Here is a 20,503-nt window from a genome sequence, read left to right as displayed (position 1 = left end):
TGACCAAATAATGTTGTAAATTGTGTACTTGTATGAATGTGTAATAACAACTCCCATCATTATGTACAAATGCACCAATTAAACGTAGAAAAAAAGAAAAAAGTGATTTATCAAAAGATTAATACCACTAGCATTATGCTAAACCCTTTCCATAATTAATACATTTAATTCTGTAATGGACTAAACTGTGTTCCCTCTAAATGCATATGCTCAGTATCTCTGGATATATTTGCACATAGGGTTTTAAAGAAAGTAATTAAGTTAACATGAATTTATATGGGAATTCCTTAATCCAGCATGACTGCGATCTTTACAAAAAGAAGAAATAAGGATATATAGGCACACAGAGAGAAAACACACAGGGGAACAGAAGGCCATCTCCAAGCCAAGGACAGAGGCTTCAGAGGAAACCAACCCTGAAGATGCCTTGATCTTGGACTTCATCCTCCAGAACTGTGAGACAGCAAACTCCTGTTGCTTAAGCTACTCAGACTGTGTTACTTTGTTATAGCAGCCTTAGCACACTAATACAAATCCCAATAATGATAATCATGAGAAAGGAACTATTATCATCTCCATTTTACAGATGAAGAATCAGGTACAAGGAGGTTTTTAGCCCAAGACCCAAATAGAGGTTGGGAGATTGAAGTCTGGATTAGAATCCAAATAGTAGCTTCCAGAGACTGAGCTCTTAACTTGTACCTCTGCTGCCTCTCTGACTGGACACATTCTGTCTCTGGGCAGGACTTGCTTTTGAAAGGTTGTTAGTATAGATTGATGGGGACTGAGCTGCCTTTTTATCCATTAGGGCATTTGCCAGTGTCTGTGTAGCCTATTAATTTCTCCATAAAAGAGTCATTTAGTTTCCTAATGGAGGGTGTGTTCTCGGCTCCCAGCATTTGAAATCAAGGCCAGGGAAATGAGATGATAATGGAATCTGATTGTTTCCTCTGCAGACTTCACAGAATCTCATGTTCAGCCCTGGCTATGCATACTCATTTAAGTCCGTGTTTCCAAATCTGGAGTCTTTCTGAGGAATGTCTCCAGACACCTGTGGTCTATGAGGTGGTGGGAAGAATAATGGTTTGATACACAAAGTGGAAGAGGTGGCCAGGTTTTCTCAATACAAGCTTTCTTCAGGGCCCCTATCCCCAACTCATGCCTCAGTCCTATCATCACCAATGCTGCAACTCCTGGGCTCCTCGAATCTTCTGGAGGAACATGTCTATCCTCTTACAGGCCCTGGGGCCCTCACTTCCTCTATTTAGCCATCTCAGCTGCCACCACTCCTATCATTTCCCATCTTCCAGAACTGTGCTGGCCTCGCTGTCCCACTGTTGTTTCCTTTTCCATTTTCTCCTGAATTTACAATATTTGGTGTTCCTTTGTGGTTGTGCTACTGAGTTTGGGGAGGGAAGATAAGCTTTTAATTTGGCTTATTTTTCTAGATTTTTCTCATTTCACATGGTCCATGAAATGGCTAAAGTATTGGTGTTTGGTTTCACTTAAGCTTCTTTCTGCCTTTGGCTTGATTAAATTGCTTATATTAGATGGGAAGTCAATAGGACATCTTTTGATTTAATTTAGATTTGCATTGCTGTTATAGAACTAGAATGGACCATATGTGTCTGCTATTCGAACCATGCAGACATGATCCTGATAAAGAAACAGAGCTCTTTCTCAAAGGAATGCTGTCCCATATCAAGTAGACTGCCCAGAAAAGGAAGAGAATGAGACATAAACCAGGTTTTCTCAACCCATAATGTTATTTGACTTTGGAAAAATGTTTTCTTTTCCTTTTTTTCCCCCTAGTAAAATACATCTACAAACTAATCAATTAACCAATCAATGTACAAACTGACACTTTTCAAGCTGCTGTCAACTGATAGGAAGAATCATGGCCCTCAGGCCTTCTACCACCAATGTTCCCCTCCATTGCTCCAAAGAGACATGCTGTCAAGTTGATTATATATTTATGGGAAGAAGGTTTATTAGCAATTGTCAATTTTGCCATGATCAGGGCATGGTTGGACCAAAACTGAGAAAATGAAAATCTTGAAGTCTATACTGTGGCTTTTTTGTTTATTTTATTTTTTTAATCTCAGAAGATTACATCACCAATTCAGAAGAAAAAAATCTACATATTTTCATTTAAATCATGAAATGTTTGCTAAAGCATGGTTATTTGAGCTCTTAAATAAAACTTTCATAAACATTGGCACTCATGGGGAAAACACAGAAATCACATGTCCCTGATTAATACCATCCTCCCTCCAATACTTATTCATCACAACTGCTGCCTGTGTCCTGTTCCTTTTGTGCAAATGAACTGTCCAAAAAACTGCAACATACTGAACTTGCTGGTAAGAGTATTGCAGAAAAGATAAATATTGAAAAGAAAGAAGTATACTGCATCCATTTGCTGAAGGTATATTTTTATATCATTAGCAAGAATGTAAACTTTTATAATCTCATTTCTTAGTCCGGAAGCCAGGGGTGATGCCTCTCTTTGGTGCCAAATCTAACATTTCACTCATCTAGTCTAAATATTTAAGACAATATTTATGTATTATGTATTTGCATATTTATGCATTGATTTGTTCATTTATTAAAGCAATCATAGAAGAGTCTTAACAGGTCATGTTTACCTCTGTTCCCTCAATTCCCTTATTATAGTACATCAAAAGTTCTTCTGTCAATACCTTCTGTGGTGCTGTTTTGGGTTGTTATTTTTCCATTTGAAAAATCAAGGACCATATGAGGTCTCTCAGGTCTTAGCCAAAGGATAAAATATTGAATATTGACTTAATAGATGTTGGGAGAAATGGCTTTCTGTAAAATTGATGTGTGCAGTTTTGGTGTCTCCAAGGACAAGCCTGGACTACTGACTCCTTGCAAAATGCCAGTGTATTAGCAAATTCATCCTTGAGTATACAGGACTGAACCTCTGACTTTTTCTGGAAAACACCCTAGAGAACACTGTTCCAGTTTCTTGGATGTATGTGATGTACAGAATTCACTAGACCATAGTGTTCTAAAAGGTTTTGTTTTTTATTTTTAAATTTTTTGAAAATAATAGACCAAAAAATGGTGAGTTCTTGCTGTCTGATGCATTAGCTTATGTTGCTACAAAAACCTTCACCTATTGTTTAGGTGAATGATGAATCCAGCTCCTGCTACATCATCATTTGGCCACAAACAGAAAAGTGGCAAATGGTAATAAATTACAGAAAATTTATAGAGGCTTTTTTTTTTTGTATTTTTGGCCTTTCCTCTTCCTTTTAACCTTTCCTGAGCATCCCAGTATATACCATGTAATGATACTAATTCCTGGTTTTATGGTTTGGATATAATCCCACCCAGACACCCTCTGTTAATACAGAAATATCCAGAGAGAAAATTATTGGATTATGAGAGCTGCAACCTAATCAGTTCATCCTAGATTGGGTGGACTGACTGGGTGGAACCTGTAGGCAGGTGGGCTATGGTGGGCAGATGAATCACTGGGACCATGCCCTGGAAGGGTTTGTCTTCCCTGAGGCTCCTTCCCTCTTTCTCTACTTCCTGGTGGCCACGAGGTGTACAACACTCATCTGCTACATCCTTCCACCATGCTATTCGGCCTCACCTTGGACCCAGAAAAATAGACTCAGTCAATGGACTAAACCTCATGGACTAAACCATGAGCCAAAATAAACTTTTCCTCCTGTAAGTTATTCTTGTCAGGTATTTTGGTTGCAGCTATGGAAGATGGATTGACATGCCTAGTCTTCACTATTTTCATTGATGGCCATGGCTCTTAAATAGTTATTAGATTTCCAATAGTGTCCTCTCACTCTGAGCCCGAGGCAATGAAGAACCTTATGATAAGGAGTGTATGTCAGAACCAAGGTGCTCATTCCATGGTGGCCAGAAAGCAGAAAAAGAGAGGGGAAGAGGAGAGAGAAGACAGAGAGAAGGGGAGAAGACTACAGGGACTAGACATAGTCCCCAAGGACATGCCCCAAAGGACCTACTCCCTTCAACTAGGTCCCATTTCCTACAGTTTCTACCATCTCTCAAAAGTTCATTCAAATTATGAACACATCAATGGATTTGTTCACCAATGAGGTTAAAATCTTCATGATCTAATCACTCCTCAAAATCTGTATGAACATTGAATCCAGAGGGGACCAATCCTTTACCATGAACCTTTGGGAGATAGTCCATATCCAAAACCTAACAACAATTTATCAAATTAAAAACTTCTTTTTTTTGGTCTTTCAGTGCCGGGGATCAAATCCAGGCCTTGTATATGTGAAGGACATGTTCTACCACTGTATTACACCCCCCACTAATAAAAAATACTTTTTTTGGAATTATTTTTTGAAAAATTGTGCATTTTTAATATGTGTGGGCTGGAGCCAGAAAAATTTCTCTAGGGATTTTTAACCTTTAAATTCCTCAGAAGAGATTTTATGCAGCCAGATAAATTTCATGTATAGTATTTATTGAGTGTAATAAGGTGCCATTTGTTTTGCTAACTAGAGAGGAACCATTGAATTTGTCAAAAAGATGTAATTATTGGGTGTTTTTTAAAAAGTCAAGGAAAGCATAGCTTCCAACTTCAGGCTGAAAAAATTCTCCTGATGGTTTTTTAGCCATTATGCTGCTGGGAAGAGGCAAGTATAGAAGATTTTCTTTGGGACTAAAATAAGGTAGAAAACCACAAACCTTGGGCAGATTGCTCTCCTTTCTCTAAACGTATTAAGAAGTTTGCATTTAATTAAAAACTAATGGAGTGACAAGTACTATTTTTATAGCATGTATGGTTTTAATGATGTTCCTTACAAAAACATTATGTGAAAAATGTTAGTTTTAGCTCTTGTTAAAATAAGATTTTATTGAGTTTGTATCAGAAGATGGAAGGGCAGCAATTTCTCCCTTCAAGATAGTCTCCCCAAAGTAGTGCTTCTTAAACAATACTTAGAAGTGATATGTTGACACAATGACAGACTTCTAAAGAGAAATAAAGGTCATTCCTTTGTTGTATGTTGCCTCTTCAAAGGTCACTCCTGCATTATCCTCTAGTCAGACTTCTAATTTCTGAGCATCTTTATATCAAATCTTCAAATACAAAGTGCTTTATACACTCCTCCACATCCATTTGTTATGCATTCAACCAACCTCAGGCTAAAACAATTTGCAAAAAAATTCATCTCTGATGAAAACATACAGAATTTTTTGATCATTATTCACTAAACAGTACAATATAACAATTATTTACGTAGCATTTACACTTTATTAGATACTATAAATAATATATAGATAATTGAGAGTACACAGGAGGCTGTGTATAGATTATATGTAAATACTACATCATTTTATATAAAAGAATTGAGTATCTGGGTTTTGGTATCTGTGGGGGGTCTTAGAACCACATGGATATTGAAAGATGACTGTATATGCATCGGGGAAAAAAAGTACCACTAAGAAGTTATTGATTAAATGTAATTTGTCTTAGCTGCAGGCTGCTAGATAATGGAACATTCAAATCCAATAATTTTCATGGGCCGTATTTTTTTCCTCCTTGGGATGGCACAAGAACCAGCCTCTGTTTTTGTTCCATCCTGCTTAGCACTCAAATTCTAACTGTCCAAGCTCCTAAGGGAAAGTCCACTGACTTTTCTGAGCTGAGTTTAACCACTAGGACCTACAGTCCATGAGGTAAGGATGCTAAGTGCTTTTATTTCAGATCTACATCGTCACTCCATTCAGAAGTTGGCAAGTTCCAGGAGTGTTGCCTTGGACAGAAAACAGAACTCTGCTTCTTATGGAAACTTCCACTTAATCATCTTTTCAAACTCAAGAAATCAAACTCCGTCTTGGAGTGAGACCAGACATCCCTTTGACCTTCAAACCTCAAATATCCCACCACTCACGAATAGGACTACCAACTTTATCCCTACTTTAGCTTGCAAATCCAAAAACTATTAACAACTCTCTGGGCAGGAGAGTCCAGCATTCAGAAAAGAGTTCAGGCCAGGTACAATTTCCATTTGAGAAAATAACTTTCTTATTCTTTTGCTAATGAATCCATTTAGCAATGGGGGGGGAATTTATTAAAATCTCAAATTTTGACCATTTATCAATGACTTTAGATTATTCTAGACACAATAAGATGTTAATGCCAGCTTCAGTTGAAGTTTTAGATGTGACCTCTTCACTGGAGCAGCAATAAAACATAGCCTCTGGTATGATATGTTGCTATGGATCTAGCGAATGCTTTTTAACATCTCTATCAGCTAACTTAATAAGAAGCAGTTTGCCTTCAAGGAGTAGGAACAGCAGGGCACTTTATTGACTTGCCTAAGGCCTACCTATGCCCATCACCTTATTATGATGTGGTTTGTAGAAACCTGATCATCTCAGAACCCTACAGGACATTATGCTAGTGCATTCCTTGATGAAGCTACATGAACTGGACCTGAGAGCAGAAACTATCAATCACCTACATGCCTTAGTAGGACACCTATATGCTAGAGGGTGAGCCAGTCCAGTTTCAAGGATCTGCCACATAGGTTAGTTTTCATGAACTAGGCATCTGAGTATTTAGGGAAATCCCGGTAAGGTGAACTATAAATTTCTGCATCTTGCCTGGCCCACTGAAAAGAAAGAGGCACAATATGATGTAAGCCTTTTTGGATTTGGGAGGCTGTCTTTACCTACTACACAAGGGGATGCTGCTTCTACCATTTGCTGGTAAACCTTTAAACCATCACTTTTGAATGGAGCTGAGACTAAGAAAACCAACAAAAGGCTCTTCAGCAAGTCTAGGTCATGTTTTTAGCTGTTAGACCCAATAATATTAAACCTTTACTTCACACAAGGGCAAGACAGACCCTTAGGTGTTTGGAATGGGACTTGGCTTGGCTCCTTCTAACAGCTATACTTGACTTGGAAAAACACCTTTTAGTTCAGTACTGGGTGTAGCAAAGACCAAACACCTGACCTTTGAATATAAGTAAGTGTGCACCACAGATTTAGACATGCATGTAGCATTCTAATGTAAAATGTAAATGGCATATATGAGACAAAGCTAAGAAATGTCAGAAAGCACAAGTGAACTGTTAGCAAGTAGTTCAGATTTCCATGGTAGTTACTCTTCTTTTCAGCTTTTCCCTTGAATTATACTTATAGTCATATTGGGGGAATTCTCTAGGGCCAGCTGGAAAAGAAGAACAAAGAATGGGCCTAGTTTATGAGTGAAAGGCATGTGGGCAACCAAACGAAATGGATAGCCATGCATTAGAGCCTCACTTACAGGTGGCACCAAGACAATAAGGAAAGAAGATGTTCCTAGTGGGGAGAACTTTGAAGAATCTCTTTGCTGACTTAACACAGAAAGAGAAATAGTTTGAAATATGAATTTATACAAACTGGAGAGCACTAAAGATTTGGAAAGAACAAATAAGAAGATTAGAGTCAATGTTTGGGAAAGAGATATGTGAATGGGCCTCTCAACATGGGTACAGAGTGGGAAGATATTTTGCTTCCCCTGTTAGAGTGACTCCAAATGGTAAGTGAATGCTTTCAATAATTAAGTGGGTAAAATGGGGGCTGGGGCTGTAGCTCAGTGGTAGTGCACTTGCCTAGCATGCGTGAGACCCTGGGTTTGATCCTCAGCACCACATAAAAAGAAACAAATAAAATGAAGTCATTCTGTCCATCTACAACTACAAAAAAAAATTAAAGTGAGAAAATGATCCCTCTTCAAGATGTCAACCTCTTTCTTAAATCATTCGTATGACCAGCCAATGATGGTATATAAGGTGGACAGTGGGCAGGGTGGCAGGAGTGGATGCTATGGATGGACCCATCAACACGGGGTGATCTATTTTATATTTTTTCTTTTGGTACCAGAGATTGAACCCAGGAGTTCTTAATTACTAATCCACATCCCCAGCCTTTTTTACCTTTTTTTTTTATTTTGAGACAGGGTCTTGTTAAGTTGTTTAGGGCCTTGCTAAGTTGCTGAGATTGACTTTGAACTTGTGATCTTCCTGCCTCAGCCTCCTGAGCTGCTGAGGTTACAGGTTTGCACCACAATGCCCAGCACATGGGTTCATTTTTATCATGACTAATCTGTCTACACCACTGTGATGTCCAATTTGCCAAACACAGTTATTGCTAAATCCATAATATGACACAATTTGTGATGTTTGGGTCAGTCTTCTAGAATGGTGAAATGACATCTGAAGACCTATTTATGGAATCATCTGGAGACAAATCCTATAGGATGCAGATCATGCTTTGAACCAGTAGCCAATATAAAGTGCCATCTTTTGTAGTGCTGAAGCAATGTGTCCAGGAGCTAAGACCTGAAAGTGAGAATGGAATCTTTAACTTTATACCCAATACATATTTGGAGTCTATTTTTCACATCTATGTAACCTTCAACTCTGTGAGTTTATAGTACTACAGGGAAGAATTCATCCACAAGGGATATAATAGTATCACTGAGTTAGAAGTTGAAATTGGTAACTGACCACAGTAGGCTGATAAACTAGTAGACAGAGAAGGGGTTAGTATATTGGATGGAGTGATTGATCCTGATTAATACAGGAAAACTGTGTTTCAATACACAATGGAAGTGAGGAAAATTATTTATGGAACTCCAATGGTGTTCATAGCTAATTAGGACTCTTACTCCATGAACTTTGGCAATAGGAAACTGTGGCAATGCAATAAAGATAGGGCTCAGCACCCATAGTGATCAAGGTGTGACACAGGAAGCCTGTACAACTAAGGTAACTTAAGAGAATACAGAAAACATGAAATGGGAGTTAGAAAAAAATCTGCTGTGGTTAATGACTTGAATCTATGGACTAGTTACATAAGCAGAGATTTTAATAGTTATATCTATGGTTATTATTTATTTCAAGTTTACTCTCACTCCTTTAATTAAGAGCACTGTTGGTAATTAATATTTTCGGTTGCAAGTGGTCTGGCTTTAATATGGTCATTGACTGGGGACTTTAAGTCATCACATAGATAGAGGATTAGAAAGGATGTGGAAAGGCCAAAGGAGAGGACTATGCCAGACAAACCCTATCTGATTTTCTGCCTGATCCATCTTGCACTCTTGTTTATCCTTCTTTGTGTAGATCTTCATCATCAGACTTTGCCTATAGCTCCTGGTTGGATTTGGCCAATGGGAAGCAGAGGAGAGTTAGGTTGTGGCTCTCAGTGACACAGGTTGGCTGTGAGCATTTCCTGAAGGCTGCAACTCTTTGGGGCTGGCATTCTCTCTGTAGCTACCTCCTTGGTGTTTGAATGGCCTCTTTTTGCCCCTTTCAGGCTTAGTAAGTTTCCTCTGTTAGTAGTCAGTGGGTACTGAATTATGTTTCCCTTCTTCCCTAAAATTTATCTATGGTAAATATTCTCTTTTAAAAATTCTCCTCATATTATCTGTTTAGATATGTCTTGCTGAAACTCTAATTTGCTGGAACTTTCCTTGATCTTTAGGTCTACTTTATGACATAGTTTGGGTATGTCCTGTCAGTTCCATGCTGATAATGTCCCAGCTGCTTTTCAATGTCCTTGAACTAAATCCTAAACAGCATGCACAAAGCCATGTTTGGTCTAGTTTCTGCGTTTTCCAAATGAATCTCATATCACTCTCCCTATCCCCATTACACTCAGTCTCCATAAAATCCGTACATTCTCTTTCTTATGAGGTTCTCATTTCCAAGATCTCTCTCAACTATAATTAAAATTTCAAGCTAAATGTTGCTGCAGAGTCTTTCTCCAGATGTTCAAAGTAGTCATTCAACCACTGTCACATGACCCTATATTAACTCTGGTATAATTTATCACTTGTTGACATTTTCTTGTATTTTGATCACTGATTTATCTACTTATCACTATATTCTCCCTTCTAGATTGTAAATTTCATGGAAATTGGCTTTTAATATTTGTTGAGATTGAATTAAAAAGCAAGAGTTAGCTCTACCTTTTAGATAAGGTCATAGGAGCCCAGAATTTTTAAATTCCCCAAGGCTTTATAGCTATTAATATCAGATCAGTAACCTGTGACTTCTGATATCCATATACCAGAGCCTTAACCCCATCTGATATCTTAAGGATCAAAATGCCATGGGAGATGGAATGACACAGAGAGGGACAGTACACATACCCTCCTCAACAAATGTCAGATTCAAAACTTCTGAGAAAATAATGCTGGGTTATATCTTATCTGCATAGCTTACTCTGGCTTTAGAAATAAATTGATTCCTGATATTAAGTTACCATTTCTCCCAAAGTGTTCTGTTGAACACTTTTTTAACACTTGACTAAGACATTACCTGCTAGAAGAAGTAAGATATTAGAACATGTTCCATAATTAAGCAGCCAAAGTAACTTTTTAAAGGCTGGATTGAGCACATTTCTTTTCTATAGGAATTTCCAGGGCTTTTAATAGGTATGCTGTGAACTTCCAGAAGGCAAAGAACTATGCACACCTATCCAAACTTAGTATCTAGAAATATTCTATTAAAATACTATTTACATTTAATAGAACATGCATTTGCTGGAAAAATTTTGAGTAAAAACTGAATTAAATCTTCAGTGAAAGATATCATGACAGTTTTATTACAAAGACAAATTTAATAATGAAGTATTTTATTTCATTTGTAGAGAAGGAAGAGAAAGTATGTTTGTAATGGCATCTTCTGAATTTTGTTCCTGTGTATAACTTGTTCAGTTTTGTGAAAGTCTTCTTTTTACCTCAAGTTTGTGCCTGCCAACATTTCCTTGGTCAAACCACATATCGCTTTGTACTGACTAAGCTGGTAGAAGTGGTGAGACATTTTTAAGTATATCATGATTCCTTCTGTTCGGGTCTACACAGTTTCTAGAGGAGTCTGATAGCTGTCTTATTACTGCTTATGGAGACTGCACTGTTGTAATTTTTTCTGATGTATAAAATTACATTCTTTTTATTATTTATTTATTTTTGTTTTAATTAGTTACACATGATAATACAATGATCTTGACATTTCATACATTTGAATCCTGAAAGAATTTTTTTTAAATTGTGTACTAAAGATGTTTAAATGAGAAGAAAAGGCCTTAGATTGTAACTTATAAGAGTAACAAAAATAAATGTTTTCCCCATATGAATTTTAATTATAAAGTGTTTTTTAAGCTATAAGGAGAATTTATTATCACAAGTTGACTCATCAAAATTGACAAAGACAGACTTAGACACAACCTCCTTACCTTTACATTAATACATGGAGTGGCCTCTCCATTTCCTCTGTCAGCTCTGGTCTTGAACTGCTCTTGTGATCTTGTTTGCAGCACATTTTACAATTACCATTAAATTTAAGCAAAAGAAAGAAAAAACTAATGGACAAAGAACAGTGAGAAAGTGAACAGCACAACATTTGCATAGTTCTTTGTATTTGAACCTCATTGTCACTTAGGGTTCTTTTAGCCTTCAGTATTTTAAAAAGACTGCCCTGAGGATGTTCAAATCTCTCTGTAATATTTTTGTAAATTCTCGGGGTTCCTACTTCCTCATGCATGTCCTTTCTCTGAACCATGATGATCCAGAGGTGAAATCTGTTCCTTTTATTATTTTATACTACCTTTCCCATATACATACACACCCACATCTCTTCCCACACAACCATGAGTATAACAGACTTTACTATCAAGATGGAGGAGGAAGAAAAAATTATGAATAAAAAACAGCTTAAACTTAAAATATAACTATATAGTATATGTATACAGTATCTAAAGTGTATGTTATAATATTTGATGCACTTGTACTTCTGGAGATGGCAGTATAGATTGGACCAATTCTACTGAGAACTGGACAGAAATAAATCAGCTTTCAGACAGTGGAGGACTAAAATAAAACAGCAGCAAAGAATTATGAGGGTAATATCTGAGAGAAGAAGAAAACCCAGAGAGGTGGGTTAGCATTTAGGCCATCCTTCTACTAGGGAGACTTGCTAATGCCTAGGGAGGCAATGGAGCATTTTAGGAATAATTACAGAGCTAGAGGAAACCAAAATTAAATCTAGGACCCTGTAATCCAGGGAAGAAAGAATTGTTAAAACTCCTACACTTTTATTGAGACTTGATTGGAATATCTCCACTTGTTTTGTAATGAATAAATCATCTTTGAAATTATTTATGGGTCAGAAAAAAGCATCAGAGTGGAAATGAGAAAACTACCTTAAACTGAATGATAATGAAAAACTTGTGGAACATCTAAATGTAAGACCTAAAACAATAAAAATTCTCAAAGAAAACAGAGGCGATCAACTTGACAAAACTGGATTACAATGATTTTTTGGATCACACCAAACACATAGCAAAAATGGACAATTTTTCTACATGAGAGAATAATAGAACAAAAAGGAAACTTGTAAAATAGTAGAAAGTATTTGGAAAACATGTATATGAGGAGGGATTAATATCCAGAATACATAAAGAATTCCTACAACTTGACAACACCATCCGTCCCCTCCCCCAAATATCTCAAAAAACTGGCAGAGGACTTGAATAAATGTTTCTTCAGAGGTATATAAACGGCCAATAAGCATGTGAAGATGAGTTCGATATCACTAATCACCAGGAAAATAAAATCAAAACCACAATGAAACAGAAAGTCATCATTGGCAAGGATGTGGAGAAATCAGAACTCATGCACTGCTCATGGGAATGTAAAACAATACGGCTGCTATAGAGAAAAATAAGAAGTTTCCTCAAAAATAAAAACAGAGCTACCATATGACTAAGCAATCCCACTTTTGGTGTATATCCTTGGTGCTATTATATTATCCAAAACCAAAATATATAAATAGTTGTGGATTTACAGCATATAATAATTTACAAAGCTACCACAGTAAGAACTTTAAAATGACTTATTACAGAGGGATGTTTCAACCTTTATGTCCACATATTCACTTACACAGTTCCCCATGCTTCCCATCAATTCTGCCGACTGGCCCATGCATGGCAGCCTACAGCACTGGCCATGGCACAACAGAAACCAGTGCAAAGTGACTGACTGGGGAAGCAGGTCAACTCGTTCTCCCATCATTTCCTGAGGCTGAAGGGTGTCAGCCATCTTTAACTTCTAGCCTCAGAGCACATTTTGTTTCATCATTGAGTGCCCCCGTATGATGACCTTGAAAGGAGTATGTTAATTTTATTTTGTCTGAAAAGGGCATGAAAAAGAGAATTTGGCTATTGGAGGTTATATTTCACACGTAACCACTGTCTAAGTGAGAACTGTGTTGACTGAACACATGTATCAAGGTTAGATATGAGGTGGCCCCAAGAAGTTCCTGTGTTAAGGGACACCTCACAAAAATTCTGAGGTGAAATGATTGGATTATGAGAGGTGTATAATCAGTCCATTCTAGTGTGGATGGACGAATTGGGTGGTAAACATAGGAAGGTGGGGTGCAGCTGGAGGTGATGGGTCTCTGGGCATGTTTCCTGGAAGGATTCATCTTCCCTGTAGACCCTTTTGCTATCTCTGTCTGATTTCTGGCTGCCATGAATGGAGTGGCACTGCTCCTCTACACCCTTCTGCCATGATGTTCTGCCTCATCTTGGGCCCAGAGCGATGGAGTTAGTCAACCATGGACTGAACCTGTAACACCATGAGCCAAAATAAACTTTTTTTTTTCCTCTAAGTTGTTCTTGTCAGGTATTGTAGTCACAGAGATCAATCAAAAGCTCATTTAACAGAATATGATTCATGGAGTTCTAGAGGAAACCATGGCAGAAGCTAGCTGTCTATCAAATCATTCTCAGCTAATATTAATTTAAGTTATAATAATAATTCTGAGAATGAAAGAACAGAGAGACAGAAAGAAATGCAGGATAAATTTTTAACCATCTAAGATGCTGAGTGTTATGGTTTGGATGTGAGGTGTCCCTGAAAGCTCACATATGGGACAATGAAAGAAGGTTTGGAGGAGAAATGATTGGGTTATAGACTTAGCCTAATCAGTGAGTTAATCCCTGATGTGGTTAACTGAAGTGGTAGGGTGTGGCTGGAGGGGTTGGGAATTGGGGTGTGGCTTCAGCTATATATTTGGGGTTTTTTTGTTAGTTGCTCATGACAATACAGTGATCTTGACATATCATACATTTGAATCAAAAGGGTATAATTTCTCATTTTTCTGAGTGTACAGGTTGCAGAATCACATTGGTTATACAGCCACATATATACATACAGCAATACTAGTGTCTATTTTATTCTCCTGCCCTTCCTATCCCCCCTTCTCCTCCCCTCCCCTCCCATCACCTCCCTCTACCCAATCTAATGTGACACATTTCTTTTTTTTCCCCTCACATCATCATACATGTATTTTCTATAACAATAAGGGTGTCCTTCCATCTTCTGTGCAATTCAGCTATATATTTGTATCTGCAGAGTGGAGTTTTCTCTCTGCTTCCTGATGTGAGCTGCCTCCCTCTGCCACACTCTCCCACCATGATTTTCAGCCTCACTTTGAGGAGCTGGCCTTCTCTGGTCTAAGATCTCTGAAACCGTGAGCCCTCAAATAAACTTTTCCCCCTTACAGTTTTTCTGTTCAGATCCTTTAGTCACCACAGCAAAAAGCTGACTAAAACATTGAAATAACTAGTGTGGAGAGGTGCTGTCCCTGGGGAAACCAAGATAGATGGTCATCCTAATTATGACTTAGTTATTCTGCTTTTGATATGTACCCAACAGAAATGTGTGCACGTGTAACAGAAGATAAATATATAAAAATGTTTTAAAGCATAATTTGCATTAGTCCTAGATCAGAAATAAACCAAATACATATAAAAAGCAGAATGAATAGTAATACCATGCAGAATGGAAATGAACTATAGCTAATTGCTACAATATAGGTAAATCTCAAAACATAGTATTAATCAAAAGGGACACAAAATAATATATACTGTGTTTTTTCATTAATGTAAACTTCAAGAACGAAATAGGGCTGGGGATGTGGCTCAAGCAGTAGTGCGCTGGCCTGGCATGTGCAGGCACTGGGTTCGATCCTCAGCATCACATAAAAATAAAATAAAGATGTTGTGTCCACCAAAAACTAAAAAATCAATATTAAAAAATTCTCTCTCTCTCTCTTTAAAAAAAGAACAAAATAAATTTTATCATTAGATGCAGTTGCTATGTTTGAGGAGAGCAGAAGTAATTTAAAAAGCATGAAGAGGGTTTCTGTTGTTTTGGAAATAATTTATATTTTAAAGGTGATAAAAAACCATAAAATTTACCATTTTAATACAATATGGAAGTGTTAACTATATACACACTTTTGTGCAACACAACCTTTTCATCTTGCCAAACTGACTATACCCATGAAACAGCAGCTCCACTTTCCCCTCTAATTCCAGCCCCTGGAAACCACTTTCTCCTCTTTTTTATGAGTTTGACCACATTAGACAGCTCACATAAATAGAATGATACATTATTTATCTTTTTGTGCCTGACTTATTTCACTTGCCAAAAGCTTCATCCATGTATAACAAGACTTCCTTCATTTTTAAGACTGATTACTTTCTATTGTATGTATATATCACTTTTCTCATTATTTCATCTGTTAATTTGGCTATTTGAATAATGTTGCAATGAACATAAATGCAGATAGCTCTTTAAGATTTTTCTTTCAGTTCTGTGGATAAATACCCAGATATAGCATTGCAAGATCGTATAAGAGCACTCTCTCTCCCCTCTCGATCACTCACTCTCTCAGAAACTCCAAGCTATTTCCCATGATAGCTGCATACAGTGCATAAGAGTTTCAATTTATCCAAATTGCCACTAGCACTTGTTACTTTTGGTGTTTTGAAATTTGCTTCTTTGTTTGTTTTAGATAATGGTCATCCTAATGAGTGTGAAAGGATATCTCATAGTAGTTTGTCTTGTTTTCTTTCTTTTTTAACTTCCAAACAGAGGCTTTACTTTTCTTTTCTACACAGAGATAACATAACAACATTATTTGATGTCCTTCATTTTTAAGAATGCTGGATGAGATTAGGAAAACCAAGAGTAGGAATGCATCACCAAATAAATTGCTTTGGCACAGAAAGCACCTTGATATCATCTGTGCTTTTTTTTTTTTTTTTAAGAGGGAGAGAGAGGGAGAGAGAGAGAATTTTTTAATGTTTATTTTTTTTAGTTTTTGGCGGACACAACATCTTTGTCTGTATGTGGTGCTGAGGATCGAACCCGGGCCGCACGCATGCCAGGTGAGCGTGCTACTGCTTGAGCCACATCACCAGCCCTGTGCTTTCATTTTAGAACCACTCACTTCCTAGGGCATAGTTTTTATAGTTTGTAATAAGTATAAGGTGATAAAATGTAAAATAAATGTTTCAGATACAAGTTTATGATATGCCCTCCCACCCAAGCTTGTATTTTTAGTTCCACTCTACTCATATTATCAAGCATATAAACAAATCACAAATGATATGAAATAGAAAAAAAAAATATGACTTCCTTTGCTTTTGGAAAACAGATGGGAAATAATAGAGCATTATTTTTAAATACACAGAGAAAAAATTTAATAGCAATATCTATCTTAGGCATTATGATACATTTCTTTTTTGTAACTTTAGTACAGTCCATATTTTTACTTTTTATAAAAATCAATTGTCTTAGTAAAAACAGAGGTTTTCACCACATTGAACTTTCAATTGCATTACAAAAAATAAAGTAGTTGTGCACCTAATTTCTAACCTCTTAGAACTTTCTGCATAATAGATTTTCATCATTGGAAAGAAAAATTACTCGGAAAATCAGTACTGTCTCAAATGAGATTTGGTTTGGCAGTCAATAGTTGTGTTTCCCAGTAAAAAGTTTTCATGATCAGAAACACTGGGTTCCTTGTAATTCCATTGATTAAGAGACCTTTTCTGAGCAGCTTCTGAGCAAATATTTCTTAATACAATGGTCGCTGATCTGAAGTCTTTGCTCCTCATAATGGCACTGCCAGACAACACCGTGTTAGCTCCTGCCTCTGCATATTTATGGACAGTATCATGACCTACTTCACTCTCAACATCTATGTCCAGAGAGAAGAACTGGGTCCTTTTTTTTTTTTTTTTTTTTTTTAGAGAGAGAAAGAGAGAGACAGAGAGAGACAGAGAGAGAGAGAGAGAATTTTTTAGTATTTATTTATTTATTTTTTAGTTTCTGGCGGACACAACATCTTTATTTGTATGTGGTGCTGAGGATCGAACCCGGACCGCACACATGCCAGGCTAGCGCGCTACCGCTTGAGCCACATCCCCAGCCCAGAACTGGGTCCTTAACCAATGAAACTTTGGTATCAGATCTTCCATGAATTTCTGCCCTCCACACCCAGGTTCCACTGTCACAATGAAGGCCATGCCTATTTGATTAGCCTATGGTGCCAAATACTAAACTGCAGTTACTGGTTTGATGATAAGGCCAACCTTCACCCCATTTTCCCAGATGTCTTCAATCAAAGCTCCTGTGTTCTAGGTAACCTCTAGATGCAAGTATATGAATGGCTCCTGCAACAGCCCCTGACTTTATCTAATGATCTGGCCTGGACACCATCATGTACATGTCAAAGAAGGATTCTGGCCCAGTTGCTTTCAGAGGCTTTCTACTACAGGGTGACTAAAGGCGATGCTGGGAACAAAATGCCCATATATTATAGCCAGGTTTAGATAATTGCCCCAGAGTCTAGTCTCCAGCATTCAGAGGCACTTGTCCACTAAATTGGCCAGTTCACTGCTGAGTATGGACTGGCCAACCTTGCAGCTCAAGGCCATGGTGCTGTCTCTCTTTGAGATGTTACACCATGCATCCCCGCCAAGACTTTTCTCAGTTGGGTGCACCGTCTTGGCCCCTGTCTTTCATTTTTTTAATGATCAGTGATATTGAGCATCTTTTCATATGCTTTTTTGGCCATTTGTTTAACTCAAGTCTTTTGCCAATTTTTTAATGAGGTGGGTTTTTTGTTTTTTTTTGTTTTTGTTTTTGTTTTTTTTATTTTTTGTGTTTTGGGTTATAGTAGTTGTTGTTGCTGCTGTGTTGTAGGAGTTCTTTGTATATTCTGGATGTTAACCATTTCTCATGTACTTGGTTTTTAACTATTTTTCTCTCATTCTGTAGATTGTTTCTTCACTATGTTTATTGTTTCCTTTGCCGTGCTAAAGCTTTTGATGTAGTCCCTTTTGTCTATTTAAGCTTTTGTTGTTTGTGTTTTAGGTGTCGTATCCAAGAAATCATGGCCAAATCCAGTTTTTTCCTATTTTTTTAACTTTTCTGAATTTATTTTAATAGATTTGGGGGGGACTCTTAAAGATTTCCTAGAAATAATATTATATCATCTGCAAACAGAGATAATTTAGATTCCTTCTTCCCAGTTTGGATGGCTTTTATTTCTTTTTCTTTCTTAATTGCTCTGGCTTAGACTTCTGATACTTTGTTCAATAAAAGTAGCAAAAGTGATCATCCTTGCCCTATGCCTGGTTGTTTTACTCAACTTCTTCACTGCTGTGACCAAAAGACCTGACAAGAATAATTAGAAAAGAAGTTTATTTAGAGGTTCATGGCTTCTGAGATCTCAGTCCATAGATGGCTGAATCCATTCTTTTGGACCCAAGGGGAGGCAGAACATCATGGCAGAAGAGAGTGACAAAGGAAAGCAGCTGATAACATGGCACCAGGAGAGAGAGAGAGAGAGAGAGAGAGAGAGAGAGAGAGAGAGCACTCTTCTCAACAAGAATAAAATATAAACCCCAAAGACATGCCCCCATGACCCACCTCCCCCAACCACACTCTGCCTTCCCAGAGTTACCATCCAGTTACTTGCTATCAGTTGATTAATATAATAATTAGGTTAAAGTTCTCATAACCCAATCATTTCACCTTTGAACCCTTTTGAATTTATTCACATGAGCTTTTGGGGGATATCTCATATCTAAACCATAACACTGACCACAAAAGAAAAGCTTTCAGTTTTGTGTTAGTTGTAGGCTTTTCATAGAAGATCTTTATTATCCTGAAGGAATTTTTTTCTATTCCCCGTTTGCTGAGTACTTTTTATCAAAAAAGAGTATTGAATTTTGTCAATCTTTAATAAGATTGGCTGTTTCTGCCTCTTCAATATTTTTCAGGAGTTTAAGAAGGATTGATTTTAATCTTTCTTAAAGTATTTGGTAGAATTTGCCAAAGAACACATCTGAGCCTTCACTTTTTTTTTCCTCAAGAGATCTTTGATTTCTGATTCAATATCCTTACTGTTTATAGGTCTGTTTATTTATTATTTATTTCTTCATGACTCATTCGTGATAAATTGCATGTTTCTAATAAGTTATACATTTTTTTACAGTTGGGCTCAGAAAGTGATACCCCCAAATCTGCCTTTGACACACAGAAAGGCCTAGAAGCTGCCTCAGATTTCTAATCCTTTTGACCTTCCCTTGTTTCTCTCCCTCCAGTTCAAGGAGAGACTTTTTGCAAAGTTTCCTTATCTATCTGACTAGATCTGCCAAAAGAGGAACACAATTACCTTCAGTCTTCATATTGAAATTCATTAGTGAAAGGAGATCAATCTCATTTCACAGGAAGGAAGACTGAAAGTCAAATATCACATTTAGAGTCTAGAAGAACTTTGTCTTAGGCTTTTGTCTGTTCTTCTAGACGTGTTCATTTAAAATAACTTCCTTAAAAATAATTTACCATCCCTCTAAAATTGCCTATACCTTCACTTCTATCTCTGGTCAGAAGAGGGTATTTACAATTATTTGAACCTTTCTTTGAGCCTTATACTTTGTGCATGGTTTCTGTTTTTATCCATATGCTAATAAATTTGCTATGTTCATTTTCTTTTTAATCTGTATATTTTTTATTTAATAGCTTTATATAAAAATAGCTTTTGATTTAATATTTTTTATTTAATAGTTTTATTTAATAGCTTTTAATTATCATACCTTCAGAGGGACAGAGTGAACTTGCCTACACTAGTTTGCATTTGTTGATATATAATAATTCATTGTAGTCTTTTATAAGCCTTTCTGTTTCTGTTGCATCACTTATAAAGGTTTTTCTTTATTTCTGGCGTTTGTTATTTTAGGCTTCTCTCTTTTGTTCTTGGTCTGTGCTGTTGTTTAGATAAGGAATATCCTCCAAATTTCCAAGTACTAAAAGCTTGGTCCCCAGTCCCTGGCTCTATAGGGAGGTGGTAGACCCTATAAGGCATGGGGCCTAGTGAAAGATTTTTAAGTCACTGGGGCATGCTTTTGAAAGGGATTGTGGGATCCTAGCTCCTTGCTTCTCTCTCTCTCTCTCTCTCTCTCTCTCTCTCTCTCTCTCTCTCTCTCTCTTTTTCACTTCCCAACCATGAGGTCAGTGGTTTTGCTCTGCCATGTGCTTCCTGCTGTGATATGCATCTTTTGGCCCAAAAGAAATGGTTCTAATTTGTCATGGATGGAAATCTCCAAAACT

General features: G+C 37.1%; 1 pseudogene across 1 annotated transcript; it reads right to left on the bottom strand.

Annotated features, from left to right (window-relative positions):
• Positions 1 to 16,818: 16,818 nt before the first annotated feature.
• LOC308654691 (ribulose-phosphate 3-epimerase-like) lies at positions 16,819 to 17,823 on the bottom strand (annotated as a pseudogene). The gene is made up of 2 exons: positions 17,323 to 17,823; positions 16,819 to 17,103 (listed from the first exon to the last, which is right to left on the bottom strand). The product of its transcript is annotated as a ribulose-phosphate 3-epimerase-like (transcript).
• Positions 17,824 to 20,503: the final 2,680 nt, after the last annotated feature.

The sequence above is a fragment of the Spermophilus citellus genome (assembly GCF_964194105.1).
Source record: "Spermophilus citellus genome assembly, chromosome: 8".
Lineage (NCBI taxonomy): Eukaryota > Metazoa > Chordata > Mammalia > Rodentia > Sciuridae > Spermophilus > Spermophilus citellus.
The sequence above is the reverse complement of the archived record's forward strand: the minus strand, read 5'-3'. Positions and strand labels throughout refer to the sequence as shown.